The sequence below is a fragment of the Engystomops pustulosus genome, chromosome 3 (genome assembly GCF_040894005.1).
Source record: "Engystomops pustulosus chromosome 3, aEngPut4.maternal, whole genome shotgun sequence".
NCBI lineage: Eukaryota > Metazoa > Chordata > Amphibia > Anura > Leptodactylidae > Engystomops > Engystomops pustulosus.
This window is the reverse complement of record NC_092413.1, coordinates 103,590,853-103,607,530: the sequence shown is the minus strand read 5'-3', so window position 1 is coordinate 103,607,530 and position 16,678 is coordinate 103,590,853. Positions and strand designations below refer to the sequence as shown.

The following is a 16,678-nucleotide window of genomic DNA, read 5'->3' as shown; positions in this document are numbered from 1 at the left end:
GTGACTGTGGTGATATCTGAGCCTCATGAGGTGGAGATGTTGTTTTCAGCCATCAGAAGTTACTCAGAGGCCTCCGGGTCTCTGGTTAACCTTAAGAAGAGTTAAGCTTTCTGGACATTGGATGCTGCTCCTGGCTTTGATCTGCCACAGTTTGCAAAGGCCTCCGACCATATTAAGATCCTTGGGATGAAATTTGGGAGGGAAGATAATTCCAAGCTAAATTGGGAAGAGAAGTTGGATACCGGAAATGTAAAGGTTCAGCGATAGAAGAACTGGAGGCTGACCAATAGAGAAAGGGTTACTCTGATGAAGACTTATCTGGTCCCTGTCTTCCTCTACGTCTCTGTCGTCTTTCCTTTGCCAGAATCTTTCTCCGCTAGGCTCTTTAGCCTGTTCTTCCAGCTTTTATGGGGGAACAGGTTGAACCCAGTAAAAAGAGGGATAACCTACCTACTGAGGAGAGAGGGTGGACTGGATATGTTAAATCCAAGGGTTTTCTTTGACTCCATGTTTCTGAAAGCTAATTTTGGTAACTTGGACTCAAACCACAGTCTCCTGTGGGTAAGTAGTGTCAGGGACTGGATATTGCCTTCTGCAGAATCCTGGATGCGAGGCGGCAGTCTCAAGAGGGGTCGATGGACTCCTGGCTTCCTCCCTCAATATCTGGAGTATGGAATAAGGTGTCTGAAGAAATGGGGGGTAGACAAAGGTTTTATTGAGATTAAGACCAGGAAAGATCTGTATTCCAGAATATGCAGGACCTTCTATTGCTTACAGCTGGCACTTCCAGACTGTCCAACCACCACCCTAAAGGACAGTCTAAAGTTTCTGAATGGTCGGAGGCTGCCCCCCAAGTTCTGTGACATCGCTTGGCTCTCATTACAGGGAAAACTCTTTGTCAGGGGAAATCTAAAATTCCTAAGTGTGACAGATCGTATGTGTCCCCTCGGGTGTCAGCAGGAGGAGACTATGGTCCACTTTATATCAGAGTGCTGGGGTGGACATAACATCTGGCGTGACATATCCACCAATATAAGAATCCCATCACTGCAGTCCCTTCAGTACCCAGAAATCCTTTATGGTATAAGATCTAATGTAAGTAACATCAATCCGGAGACCATGTACATAGTTATCCAAGTCATTAAATACTATCACTGGCACATGAGAACCAGAGTGTCCATCCATAGCGAGCCATTCCATCATACTAAAGCCATAAGCCTCATCATGTCAGAACGCAGGTGGATCCAGTCATTAGAGGTCAAGAAAAAGAGCCAGAATATAAGACTTTGGAGGAACATCCATCTAGACTGATTGTAATATGCGATTGTATCTGTTATATATATATATCTTTTTTTTTTTTTTTTTTAAAGCCAAAATGGACTTTTAAGTTACAGTTAATCTAAATTTTATCTTTATGAACATGTATGATTTATACTGATTGACCTTTAATGTTGATTTATTTGATGGAAAAGTATTTCTGTATTTGTTTGTTTTATACTAATAAAAATTGCCCCCTATGTACAAGAATATAACTACTATAATACTGCCCCTATGTACAGGAATATAACTACTATAATACTGCCCCCTATGTACAAGAATATAACTACTATAATACTGCCCCCTATGTACAAGTATATAACTACTATAATACTGCCCCCTATGTACAAGACTATAACTACTATAATACTGCCCCCTATGTACAAGAATATAACTACTATAATACTGCCCCCTATGTACAAGAATATAACTACTATAATACTGCCCCTATGTACAGGAATATAAATACTATAATACCGTCCCCTATGTACAAGAATATAACTACTATAATACTGCCCCCTATGTACAAGAATATAACTACTATAATACTGCCCCCTATGTACAAGAATATAACTACTATAATACTGCCCCCTTGCTGGGAGGTTGTGTTAGAGCTGAGCTCCTGAGTCTCCTGATGTCTGGAGCTAGCCCAGGGCGGGGCCACCCTGGGTGGGGAGATTTCCCAAGCGAGGCCCAGGCTTCCAGGCCTACAACGGGAGTGAACTCCCAAACAATTCTAAAGATGGATGCAAATCCAAAAGTTATCAGTAAGCAAGAGAATCAACTGAATTGCAGTAATGTGGAGAATGTTGAAGTGAAGAAAGTGAGTGCAGCAAGCAGAGAAGAAAGTTCCTCACCAGCCCAGCGTGGAGGAGCACAGGTGAAGCAGATTGTCAGACCAGCAGCAGGTGCACAGCCCCCCACTCCTGCACCCAGACAGAGGAGAACATCAATAGAGAAACAAACCCTGCAAGAAAACCTGCAGCAGAGGGATGTGGTGACCAGCATGGCCGCTCCAGGCCGCACCAGATCTGCTGTGAAGCCACAACATGTCCCTGCAAAGGCCGGTGCAAGCAGCAAGCCTGGAGATGTGACACACAAGGAGACAGGTGGATGCACACAGCCTGGAGGACTACAGCGACCAGCACGGCAGGTGAAGGAGACCACCCGAGCGCCTGAGCTAAGGCTAGCAGAGGAGATCCCAGCACTGGTAAGGAGGATGGGGGAGCTTAGTCACCACAAACAAATGCTGCAAATGCAAATAGACTGCATGTACTCACTAAAAACTGCGCACCCTGAGAGTAGCACCCTGTATGACTCCAAGCTGCACTCACTGAGCAAAGAGCTGGCGGTGGTGGTGGGAGAGATGGACTGTGTCCTGGAGAAGATGGGGCCGCTGTCTGAGTCCTATAGGAACAAGGAACACTTTGCCAGACAGAACATAACATCTATGTCCAGACCCTCTGACGCTGCGTCAGTGTCCAGCATGTCCCCTGATGAGAGAGGAACACGTCCCATACTGCAGGCCCCAAGCTTTGTGTTGCATGAGGGCGAGAAGGGAAAACAGCAGCTGCCAAGGTCTGCAGCCATCCATCAGCAGGAGCATGCACAGGCACCACAAGTCCCAGGAGGCACTACACCGCAGCAGGAGCATGCACAGGCACCACAAGTCCCAGGAGGCACTACACCGCAGCAGGACAGTGGACATACACCTATGTGTCAGGGTGATGTGGTGATCCAGGACTGTTCTACTGCTGGAGCAGACACTGGGGACACTGGTGGACATCATGATGTTCCTGAGGGGTCAGGGGATGGATGGGACCCTCAATCTGTATGTGATGTGCAGTCACCTGAGGATAACATAGAGGTGGATGGGGGAAAGGGGGTTGTACAGGATAATGTAAGTGACTTCCCCCCTATAACATCGAGCCCCCCAGTTGAGTCGGGTCCCTCTAGATCAGACCCTCCCCCCAATACCCAGAGTGAACCCCGTCATGAACCTCCCAGAAATGCCTGGAGCCGCGGTGCTCCCTCCTTCACCTCCGGCGCACAGTACTCAGGGCAGGCGTTTAAGAGGAGGAACGTGGTGCGCTTTAAAAACAGAGGAGCAAAGGAAGATCTCCCAGATAGGAGGTTTGTGGTGCAGGATCTCTTGTGCAGCCAGATGGGGTTCATGCCTGATGATATCCTGGCGGTCATCAACCTTCCAGACAGACAGGGCTATGATGTCAGCTTTAAGCTCATGTCCAGTCTGGATAGGTTCTGGGACAAACTCCCCCGGTTCAGGGACACTGATGGTTGGAGCAAGTTCGTGTTTGTCCCCATATCCAGGCCAGGTACCGTGGTGGTCAATATAATATTCTGGAACGAGTCAGTTCCCCCTCAGGATGTTCTAGTGTGGCTCAGGCGCCATTGTGATCTGGTGTCTGACCTCACTAAGAACAGAGACGCCGACGGCATCTGGACTGGTGGGTGGAAGGTTCTGGTAAAACTGAGACAGTTCAATAATATCACCCTACACCTCCCCAACTCCTTCTTTATAGGGAGAGAGAAAGGTGTCTGCTTCTATCCCGGGCAACCAAGAAAGTGCTTCAAGTGCGGTAAGATCGGGCACGTGGCTAATATATGTACAGTGGTGAAGTGTAACCTGTGTGGGGAGGTTGGTCATCTCAGTGCCACCTGTGAGAGGGTGAAATGTAACCTCTGCGGAGAGATGGGCCACCCGCACAAGGACTGCCCGGAGGCCTGGCATAACATCGCCAGGGACTTCTCTGATGATGAGATAGTACAGGAGGCAGACGCCTTAGAGGAGGAGGCCTTGATGTCAGGGCAAATTTTGACCAGGCGGGAGGTACAGGGGTCAGGTGATGCTGTACCAGCACCTCAGATGTCGGATGGTGCTCAGGGGAGTATGGGGGTGGTAACTCAGGAGCAGCCTCAGGCAGCCACCTCTATAGCACCTGGGGAATATGAGGAGGTTAAAAAAAAAAAGAAAGAAAAAAGATAAATCCTCCCGTAAACCAGAGGAAGAAAGCAATTTAGGTCCAAAAACCAGGAAAAAGTCCAGTGGTGATACCGGGGTCATGGTCCTATCTAATAGATATGATGTTCTGTCTGAGTCAGAAGGTGATTATGAGCGCGAGTTACAGCGCATTGATAATGAGTGTGAGGTGGACACAGGAGACCCCCCCAACTAAGAAGAAGCCCCCTCCTGTAGAGGCTGCTGAGGAGTCAGACATGGAGACTGGTGGTGTACAGGGAGACTCTGACTCTGACATATGATGATGGGGGTCGCTGCTCTGCTCTTTATCGTTGTAATGGCTGGGTTCTCTCTAAAAGTTGCTTCTAGCAACGTCAACAGCATTAAAGTAAGAAGGACCAGACACGCAGTATATGACCACCTGAGATATCTGGGCGCGGATGTCATCTTCCTGCAGGAGAGCCGTCTGACCACCGTGGGGCATCTCCGTGAGGCTGAGTGTGAGTGGCAGTCTGGTCCTTCTTACTGGTCACTGGCTGTGGAGCCGTACGCCGGGGTCGCCATACTGTTTAGCACCACAGACGTGACGGTGCACAGGCTGACGGAGGTCGCTATGGGGAGGTGCCTGGTGCTAGAGGTGACCATCCATGGTAGGCGGCTCCGGCTGATCAACATCTATGGCCCACAGACAGTGACAGAGAGAATCCAGCTGTTCAATGAGGTAAAACAATATCTTTTTACCTCGATCCCTGTAGTATTGGCGGGCAACTTTAATGTTACTTTGACATCGGGTGACAGGTCCTCGGGCAGAGCAGTGGTCAGAGACTCAAAAGTACTACAGAACATCGTATCACAGGCCCATTTATGTGATGTGTTCACCCTGGACAGAAGGAAACCTAAATATCACACATGTGCTGACAGGAACAGTAGGATTGACATGGCGTTTGTAAGTCCCTCAGAGACTGTTAGTGGGATGAGCGAGAGAGTCGTCCCATATTCTGACCATCTTGTCTTATTGTTTCACCTAGGCGCCACTAACCGCTCTGATATTGGTCGGGGTTATGGAGGCTCAATTCCAGCATCCTGGATGATATCTATGTCCAGAATTGTATCCACTCCCTTTTTCAGGACCAGCTCCAGAGAGTAGACTTCTATGACAACATATCTGACTGATGGGAGAACGTCAAGGAGGAGATCAGGTCCCTCTTAAAGAGACTGTCAGTGAAGAAGGGTAAGAGTAAGTATAGCCAGTATCTCAAGCTGCGGAAAGAATTGGAGTCACTGTATTCGGTGGGAGGAGGGGACAAACAAAAGATTGACCAACTGAAGTCTGAAATAAAGCAGTATCAGTACAGTCGCTACACGTCCCTGGTGATCGAGAGAGATTACGGAAAACTGGGCGTTCCTGATCCGTATGAAAATTGCCGGGAACGTGTGGCCAAGAAATCGATCACAGGTCTCACTGACTCCCAGGGAGTTTTACAGGAATCTTGGGAGGGTATCCTGGGGGTGGTGAGATCCTACTATGCTGAGTTATTTCAGAAGAAGGTTTTGGATAAAGAGAAAATGGCTCAATTCTTGGAGGCAACTCCAGGCCCTGACACTAAAGATTTGGACTTTTCACCTTTGACAGCAGGAATAACAGAGGAGGAGGTTAAAGAGGCCATTGATAAGTTACATCTGAAGAAGGCACCAGGTCTAGATGGAATAACAGCTGAATTTTATAAAAAGTTTAAAGACCTCTTAGCCCCGATCCTTGTGGATGTATTTACCAATTGTCTAGAGAATCACCTGATGCCTCCATCCATGAGAGTGTCCTCCCTTATTCTGATATCCAAAGGTAAGGAGCCGAGTGACATCAAGAACTGGAGGCGATCGCCCTCTTAAATGTCGACAGGAAGATTCTGGCAAAAATTCTATTCTCTAGATTAGTCTGTTTGTCCCCGGCACTGTTGGCAGGCTCTCAGTACGGCACAGTAAAAGGGCGGAACATCTCTGGAGCAGTCATCTCAATAAGAGAGATGTTTGAGAGATGTAAAGCCCTGAGGTGTGGGAGATATGTTGTAGGTCTGGACCAGGCTAAAGCCTTTGACAGGGTTGATCACGATTATCTATGGGCAACTTTGTCAAAGTACGGTATTCCGGGACAATTTATAGATTGGCTGAGAACTTTGTATAGAGAGGCGAAGAGCTTTCCTCTCATCAATGGTTGGCAGGGGGACACTTTCAGGGTAGAGGCAGGGGTGTGACAGGGCTGCCCCCTGAGTCCACTGCTGTATGTGTATGCCATAGACTTGTTTCTGCGATCACTGCAGCGGTGTGATTTTCAGGGGGTACCGGTCCCCCATTGCTTGCCTTTGAAGGTAGTCGCCTACGCGGATGATGTGACTGTGGTGATATCTGAACCTCGTGAGGTGGAGATGTTATCTGCAGCCATCAGAAGTTACTCAGAGGCCTCCGGGTCTCTGGTCAACCTTGAGAAGAGTCAAGCTTTCTGGACATTGGATACTGATCCTGGCTTTGATCTGCCACAGTTCGCCAAGGCCTCCACCCATATTAAAATCCTTGGGCTTAAATTTGGGAGGGAAGATAATGCCAAACTAAATTGGGAAGAGAATTTGGAAACCGGAAATGCAAAGGTTCAGCGATGGAAGAACTGGAGGCTGACCTATAGAGAAAGGGTTACTCTAATGAAGACTTACCTGGTCCCTGTCTTCCTCTACGTCTCTGTCGTATTTCCTTTGCCAGAATCTTTCTCCGCTCGGCTCTTTAGCCTGTTCTTCCAGCTTTTATGGGGGAACAGGTTGAACCCAGTAAAAAGAGGGATAACCTACCTGCAGAGGAGAGAGGGTGGGCTGGATATGTTAAATCCAAGGGTATTTTTTGACTCCATGTTTCTGAAAGTTAATTTTGGTTGCCTGGACTCAAACAATGGTCTCCTGTGGGTAAGTAGTGTCAGGGACTGGATATTGCCTTTTGCAGAGTCTTGGGTGCGAGGCGGCAGTCTCAAGAGGGGCCGATGGACTCCTGGCTTCCTCCCCCAGTATCTGGAGTATGGTCTCAGGTGTTTGAAAAAGTGGAGAATAGATAAGACATATCTGGAGAGTAGGACCAGGAAGGAGCTGTACACTAATATCTGTAGGACCTTCTATACTGTTCTGCCAGCTCTGAGGGACTGCACAACGGCCACCCTGCAGGAGAGCCTGAGGTTCCTCAATAGTCCAAGGCTCCCTGCAAAGCTCTTTGATATCGCCTGGTTATCCTTGCATGGGAGGCTCTTTGTCAGGGGAAATTTAAAATTCTTGAGTCTCTCTGAGTGTTTGTGCCCCTTGGGATGTCAACAAGAAGAGACCATGGAGCATTTTATCACTGAGTGCCCGGGAGGGAGACAGATATGGCAGGAGGTGTCCCACAGACTCGGAATATCAAGACTGCAGTCTCTGACCTACCCGGACGTAATCTATGGGGTGACACCACAGGTAGCCGGCATCAACAGAGGGACCATGTACCTGATCATCACCACAATCAAATATTACCACTGGCACACCAGGACCAGAGTGTCTGCACACAGCGAGTCCTTCCAGCCCATGACCGCAGTCACCCAAATACTCTCAGAGCTGAGGTGGATACGATCCATAGAGGTTAAAAAAACTGGTAATAATGTTAAGTTATGGAGGAACAGATGTCTGGGGTAATTCTTCAAGTAATTATATTAATTTCCACATTTTTCTTTTTACCAGTGATGGACTTTTTGAGTTAAAATTATTATGAATTTATTATTTTCTGATCTGTATGATATGTGTTAAATACTTGTCTGCTCATTCTGATGAGAATGTATTGTAATATTTTCTGTTTGTTTATACTAATAAAAATTGCCCCCTATGTACAAGAATTTAACTACTATAATACTGCCCGCTATGTACAAGAATTTAACTACTATAATACTGCCCCCTATGTACAAGAATATAACTATTATAATACTGCCCCTATCTACAGGAATATAACTACTATAATACTGCCCCATATGTACAAGAATTTAACTACTATAATACTGCCCGCTATGTACAAGAATTTAACTACTATAATACTGCCCCCTATGTACAAGAATATAACTACTATAATACTGCCGCTATCTACAAGAATATAACTACTATAATACTGCCCCTACGTACAAGAATATAACTACTATAATACTGCCCCTATGCACAAGAATATAACTACTATAATACTGCCCCTATATACAGGAATATAACTACTATAATACCGCCCCCTATGTACAAGAATATAACTACTATAATACTGCCCCCTATGTACAAGAATATAACTACTATAATACTGCCGCTATCTACAAGAATATAACTACTATAATACTGCCCCTACGTACAAGAATATAACTACTATAATACTGCCCCTATGCACAAGAATATAACTACTATAATACTGCCCCCTATGTACAAGAATATAACTACTATAATACTGGCCCCTATGTACAAGAATATAACTACTATAATACTGCCTATGTACAAGAACATAACTACTATAATAATGCCCCCTATGTACAAGAATATAACTACTATAATACTGCTACCCTATGTACAAGAATATAACTACTATAATACTGCCTATGTACAAGAATATAACTACTATAATACTGCCCCCTATGTACAAGCATATAACTACTATTATACTGCCCCCTATGTACAAGAATATAACTACTTTAATACTGCCCCCTATGTAGAGGAATATAACTACTATAATACTGCCCCCTATGTACAAGAATATAACTACTATAATACTGCCTATGTACAAGAACATAACTACTATAATAATGCCCCCTATGTACAAGAATATAACTACTATAATACTGCTACCCTATGTACAAGAATATAACTACTATAATACTGCCTATGTACAAGAATATAACTACTATAATACTGCCCCCTATGTACAAGCATATAACTACTATTATACTGCCCCCTATGTACAAGAATATAACTACTTTAATACTGCCCCCTATGTAGAGGAATATAACTACTATAATACTGCCTCCTATGTACAAGAATATAACTACTATAATACTGCTACCCTATGTACAAGAATATAACTACTATAATACTGCCTATGTACAAGAATATAACTACTATAATACTGCCCCCTATGTACAAGAATATAACTACTATAATACTACCCCCTATGTATATGAATATAACTACTATAATACTGCCCCCTATGTACAAGAATATAACTACTATAATACTGCCCCCTATGTACAAGAATATAACTACTATAATACTGCCTCCTATGTACAAGAATAGAACTACTATAATACTGCCTCCGATGTACAAGAATATAACTACTATAATACTGCCCCTATGTACAGGAGTATAACTACTATAATACTGCCTCCTATGTACAAGACTATAACTACTATAATACTGCCCCCTATGTACAAGACTATAACTACTATAATACTGCCCCTATGTACAGGAGTATAACTACTATAATACTGCCCCTATGTACAGGAATATAACTACTATAATACTGCCCCGTATGTACAAGAATATAACTACTATAATACTGCCCCCTATGTACAAGAATATAACTACTATAATACTGCCCCCTATGTACAAGAATATAACTACTATAATACTGCCCCCTATGTACAAGAATATAACTACTATAATACTGCCCCCTATGTACAGGAATATAACTACTATAATACTGCCCCCTATGTACAGGAATATAACTACTATAATACTGCCCTCTATGTACAAGAATATAACTACTATAATACTGCTCCCTATGTACAAGAATATAACTACTATAATACTGCTCCCTATGTACAAGAATATAACTACTATAATACTGCTCCCTATGTACAGGAATATAACTACTATAATACTGCCTCCTATGTACAAGAATATAACTACTATAATACTGCCCCCTATGTACAGGAATATAACTACTATAATACTGCCTCCTATGTACAAGAATATAACTACTATAATACTGCTCCCCTAACACAAATAATTGGAAGTTGTAAAAGTTGTAGCGTTACAATACTGAACATTTTTTTTTCTGTTAGTTCAAAGCCTAAAAAGAAACTGTGCTTTAGAAAAGGAGATGAGTGAAAGGGATCCTGCGAGCCTGCAAGAAGGTGGGTAACTTACAGAACACACTGGGGCAGATTTACTTACCCGGTCCATTTGCGATCAAGCAGCGTGTGCTCTGTGGAGGATTCGGGTCCGGCCGGGATTCACTAAGGCAGTTCCCCCGATGTCCACCAGGTGTCGCTGCTGCGCTGAAGTCCGTCGGAGTGCACTGAACTTCACCGTCCTCCGCTGGGTTGCAGTCAAGCAACACTTTTTTTTTTGTTTAATGCGGCGGTTTTTCCAAATCCGTCGGGTTTTGTTACGGCCACAACACCCCGATTTCCGTCGCGTGCATGCCGGCGCCGATGCGCCACAATCCGATCGCATGCGCCAAAATCCCGGGGCAATTCAGGCCAAATCGGCGCAAATCAGCAATATTCAGGTAACACGTTGGAAAAACGCAAATCGGGCCCTTAGTAAATGGCTCCCAGTGTCCCACGTGTAGTAACGTGTCTGCGCTAGTTTGCTGTCTGACTTTTCACTTTCCTAATTTTTTCATCTTTCTCTCCTCCCATAGCTGGTTCTGATGCTGATGACGTCTGTTACACAACCCTAAGTCTTCCTCCAAAAGGTCAGAGTTTATTTGCTTTACATAAAAGTGGAAATAGAATAAACGGATTTATAGACAATTCTAATCCTTTAAGGTTTTTCTTGGAGTTTTTTTTTACATTGCCCACAAATAGAGATGAGCGGAACCGAGCTCCGCCCACACAACCCCGACCTATTGCCTGATTGGCCAGTCATTGCCATGGCTTGTTTCTAGGGTGTCAATTTGATTGGCTATTCGGCCACCAGTACAACGATATGTCTGGGTTGCGTGGGCCGAACTCCAAACGTCCGGTCCTCTCATCACTAAAAAATATTGGGGCAGGTTTATGTGTGTTATACCCTCTAATAATACGGCATGAGGCATCAAGTCCTACCCCAGTTTTCGAAGTGTGACTGTGGCTTTAATAGGCACAGTTTGAGGGTGTGGCTTATATGCGAATGGGTGGGGCTTATATGTTAATGGAGAGCCTCGGCAAAAAGAGAGTGGTTTGAAATTTGGAATCAAATATCAGGGAAGGTGGGGGCAGAGTGCACTTTGGGTGGTGGGGCAGCCAAAACAGAGTGGTTTAAAATTTGCAACCAATTTTTGGCTTAAACGTTTTGAAAACATGATTCATTGGGTGATGTCACCATGACCTACATTTAAATTATCAAAAATATCTACATTTTAGTTTTTTTCTGTCAAGATGGGAGCACAGGCCACATTATTTAGGTAGAGAGACAATATTGTCACGAAAAACACAGGTTTGTGTGTGCGCGCTGCCCCTATGTCTAAAAAAGGAAGATGGGCTCTATATAGTAGAGAATATTTTATTTTTTCAGTAATGGACGACGCGTTTAAAGGACGTACTGTCCTCTTCATCAGGTCCTTTAACATAATACACTATAAAGACATTAGACAAAAATGGAGAGGAGGGTAATGACATAAATATATGGAGTAAAAATTACATTAGTATGGTAAGAAGTATAAAATTTGTATATAAACATAATTCATATAGTAGTGCAGAAATTCCGGTAAAAAACATTTAAAATAGTCATGCGATATTAGGCTAAAATACGTATGGTAGATGCGAAAAAGGAGGATGAGTCTGGGGGCTTACCTGGATGCAAATATGGTCTAGGTGTATGTTGTTAGAAAAGCAGGGAGACGTAATAATGGTGATACCTGACTGGGAGAGGTAGAAACCTTAGATACAGGTGGAACAGAGAGGGGGGGGGGGTGAGGGGCTATATAAAAAAAGGGTGATTGTATCTGCTGCGGTGGTAGAGCCAAAGCACGGGGCAACGTCCCTTATGATTGGTAGGGGATAAGCGTCACTGGCGGTGGATGGAGGAGTCAGTGTCCTGTGTGGGGGAGGCAAGGTAAGTCAGCGGAGGGGTAAAGGGATGTGGAGAACAAAGACATCCTCATAATGGGGTCAAGGAGGATCTACATTACATTGGATCACAGGACCTCCTGTGTGCCACAGGGTACGCTGCAGCCCACTACACCTCTGTTTTATACCTACACCCTCTTATCTAAGACTATAGATCCCTCCACTTGCAACACAACCAGACAGTCCATCCTTAGGAGCCACGTGTCTCCCTCTGTTTCTATTTCTACACATTATTTAGGGGCAGAGGGCACATTACTGGGGGGGGGGCATAGGGCTCATTACTAGGGGGGGGCAGAGGGCACATTACTGGGGGGGGGCAGAGGGCACATTACTGGGGGGGGGCAGAGGGCTCATTACTAGGGTGGGGGCAGAGGGCACATTACTGGGGGGGGGCAGAGGGCACATTACTGGGGGGGGGGGCAGAGGGCACATTACTGGGGGGGGGCAGAGGGCACATTACTGGGGGGGCAGAGGGCACATTACTGGGGGGGCAGAGGGCACATTACTGGGAGGGGCAGAGGGCACTTTACTCGGGGGGGGGGGGCAGAGGGTACTTTACTTGGGGGGGCAGAGTGCACATTGGGGGGTGGGGGCAGAGTGCACATTGGGGGGTGGGGGCAGAGTGCACATTGGGGGGTGGGGGCAGAGTGCACATTGGGGAGTGGGGGCAGAGTGCACATTAGGGGGGAGCAGAGTGCACATTAGGGGGGAGCAGAGTGCACATTAGGGGGGGAGCAGAGTGCACATTAGGGGGAGGGGGCAGAGTGCACATTGGGGGGTGGGGGCAGAGTGCACATTGGGGGGTGGGGGCAGAGTGCACATTGGGGGGTGGGGGCAGAGTGCACATTGGGGGGTGGGGGCAGAGTGAACATTGGGGGGTGGGGGCAGAGTGAACATTGGGGGGTGGGGGCAGAGTGCACATAGGGGGGTGGGGGCAGAGTGCACATTGGGGGGTGGGGGCAGAGTGCACATAAGGGGGTGGGGGCAGAGTGCACATAAGGGGGTGGGGGCAGAGTGCACATAAGGGGGTGGGGGCAGAGTGCACATTGGGGGGTGGGGGCAGAGTGCACATTGGGGGGTGGGGGCAGAGTGCACATTGGGGGGTGGGGGCAGGGCGCACATAAGGGGGCGGGGGCAGGGCGCACATAAGGGGGCGGGGGCAGGGCGCACATAAGGGGGCGCGGGCAGGGCGCACATTATTGAGTAAAAAAATACTTTTTTAGATGCTTTCCGTGCCCCCTGCACATCTATATAACTGATAATGTCTCATATTGTGTCTTTCTAGTTTCCTCTCCATCAGTCAGAGGCTCTGAATCTGTGAGTATAATATCAAAATCCATAATCCAGTCATGGATAGTAATATATAGTATGAGAGGATGGGGCTCATCACATGTATCTAACATTATCCACCACTGACTCTCTAAACATACGTCCCAAAATGGGCAAAGGGGCACAGCACTTTTTTATGGGTAAAAATAGCACAGTAATAAAAATGTATTAACTCTTTCGTGTTGGGGAGCAAAAAAGTTGGCGATTAAGCCACAGGCAATCGTATACACAGATCACTGTACAGGCAGTCCCCGGGTTACATACAAGATAGGGTCTGTAGGTTTGTTCTTAAGTTGAATTTGTATGCAAGTCGAAACTGTATATTTTATAATTGTAGATCCAGACAAAAAATAATTTTTGCCCCAGTGACAATTCAAAATTTTTTGCTGTAATGGGACCAAGGATTATCAATAAAGCTTCATTACAGACACCTTACAGCTGATCATTGCAGCCTGGGACTATAGTAAATCATCCAGAGACTTCACCAGAGGTCAGAGGGGTCTGTCTGTAACTATGGGTTGTCTGTAAGTCGGGTGTCCTTAAGTAGGGGACCGCCTGTACAGTATAAAACACGATAAAACGATTCTGTAGCTGAGTAAGATTGAGGAAATGCCAAATATGTACATTTTACTACTAATTCTTCCTAACTACTTTTTTTTAACACACTTTTTTGGTAGGTAACATTTTTAAACACCAAAGTGTTGTTTTTTTTATGCCTATCCCAGTACGGGTATAATAACATAGTACTGTACTGTATATGTTTATAGAAGGTCGCTATGGATGCGGCAATAACTATTTTGTTATTTATTTTAATTTTTTAAATTTATTCTATTAACTCATTGGGGGTCATTTACTAAGGGCCCGAATCGCGCGATTCCGTCGGCTATCCCGACGATTTCCGATTTCCCCCGAATTTGGCCGAATTTTGCTGCAATCGCGCCGGGTTGCATGCAACGTAAATCGGGGCCGTGGCTGTAGGAAAACCCTACGGATTCAGAAAAACTGTGGTATTTAAAAAAGTGTCGCTTAACACGCACTTACCTGCACCAAGAAATAGAAGGTGAACTCCAGCGGACCTCGGCGCAGCAGCGACACCTAGTGGATATCAGGTGCACGGACCTTATTGAATCCCGGCAGAACCCGAATCAGCGTCGGAGAACCCGCCGCTGGATCGCGACTGGACCGGGTAAGTAAATGACCCCCATTATGTACAGTAGTTACTTTTGTGTTTTTGTGGGGCGTTTTTCACTTCTTTTTTTTCTGTTCCACTAGGGGACTTACACTTGGGATAACTTTATACCTTATACAACACACTGCAGTAATTCTGTCTATTAGACTCAGTCTTGGGCTGGGCCTAATAGGTCTCCATCCATGGCAGTCACAGGGGTCTTGTTCAGAGGGGGTATAAAATAGCCGGTCTCCTGCTGATGATCGGGCTGACACTCTCATAGTTCTAGTCCGATCAGGACAGGAATGCTCCTCCTAATGCAGCCATGGTCTGCTAATTAGGACGAGCATTCCTGTCCTGTGTCGTTAACCTGCTAAGGGAAGACTGCCCAAAATATAAGACCTCAAAATACATTGGGGATCAATTGACTTTTTTTTCACTTTTTTGCACCTCTACTGCCTGGATTTTTTGTGCTTAATTTGTTTTTGTTGTTTGGGATTTTTGTCAAATGCAGACTTTTTTGGGCCATAGATTTGCATAACTTGTACCAATGTCTTTTACACACACTGGAGTATTTTTGCTCAGTTATTTTTGGTAAATTCTTCAGTCAACATCTGGAAACAGGCAAAATCCGAAGATAAATAAGGCACAAAAAACCTGCATCCAACTGAGATTTCCCTCATTCAGTCTTTGGTCTTGTTCTACCATAGATAATCTATTCGGAGGTGAAGACTAGAGTGCCGGACACCGGACCATCGCTATGTACTACCATATACTGTACAGTAGATAAACAGTTACCTCCTGATTCATGAATATACACAGTCAGATTGGCCGAGCATCAACGTCTTGTGGATGGAAAAGCAGAGGAAGCTCCTGTAGACACCTGTGATGGTGACTTATCTCCTCCAGACTTCATTAATGGCAATGAGGTCCGGTATTACCGAGCAGTTATATCTATTCTCTCACTTGTTCCTTGTAGAACCTGTATTTCTCCAACCTGTGCCTGTCATTCAGGTAACTTGTTGTATACACATGAAGTGTAACTTGTATTATGCTGGAGGGTCATCATCTCATCATCACACCAGCAGGGGGCGGTATGTCCACCTATCACTACTAGGGGTGACTGTCCTATGTCATGGCTTCCCACATCATCACACCAGCAGGGGGCATTGTGTCCTCCTATCACTACTAGGAGTGACTGTCCTATGCCTTGGCTCCCCACATCATCACACCAGCAGGAGGCAGTGTATGCTATCACTGCTAGAGGTGACTGTCCTATACCATGGCTTCCCACAGCATTACACCAGCAGGGGGCAGTGTCTTTCTATCAATACCAGGGGTGACTGGCTGTCCGATGTTATGGCCCACACATCATCACACCAGCATGGGGCATTGTCCTCCTATCACTTCCAGGGGTGAATAACTGGGGTCCTGGGTCCAAATCCCACCCCAGGTCAACATCTGCAAAGAGTTTGTATGTTCTCTCTGTGTTTCCCAGTTTCCTCCCACACTCCAAAATCATACTATTAGGTTGTTTAGATTGTGAGCCCCATTGGGGACAGGCACCAATTTGGCAGCTTTGTGCAGCGCTGCGTAATCTGTAGGCGCTATATAAATAAAGAATTATTAATATTATAATAACTGTCCTATGTCATGGCTCATTGTTTCCTCACACCAGCAGGGGGCAGTGTGTCCTCCTATCACTACTACAGGGGACTGTACTAAGATATGATCCTACATCATCATCCCATCAGTGGGTAGTGTGTCCACCTATCACTGCTAGGGGTGACTGTACTATGCCATGGCT

The 16,678-nt window shown here is 45.6% G+C and overlaps 1 long non-coding RNA gene across 1 annotated transcript; it reads left to right on the top strand.

Moving 5' to 3' along the window:
- Window positions 1-2,137: 2,137 nt before the first annotated feature.
- Window positions 2,138-16,413, top strand: LOC140120521 (uncharacterized). Its single transcript, XR_011853843.1, has 5 exons — window positions 2,138-2,527; window positions 10,383-10,454; window positions 10,967-11,020; window positions 13,660-13,691; window positions 15,582-16,413. It is a non-coding gene; the product is annotated as an uncharacterized lncRNA (long non-coding RNA).
- Window positions 16,414-16,678: the final 265 nt, after the last annotated feature.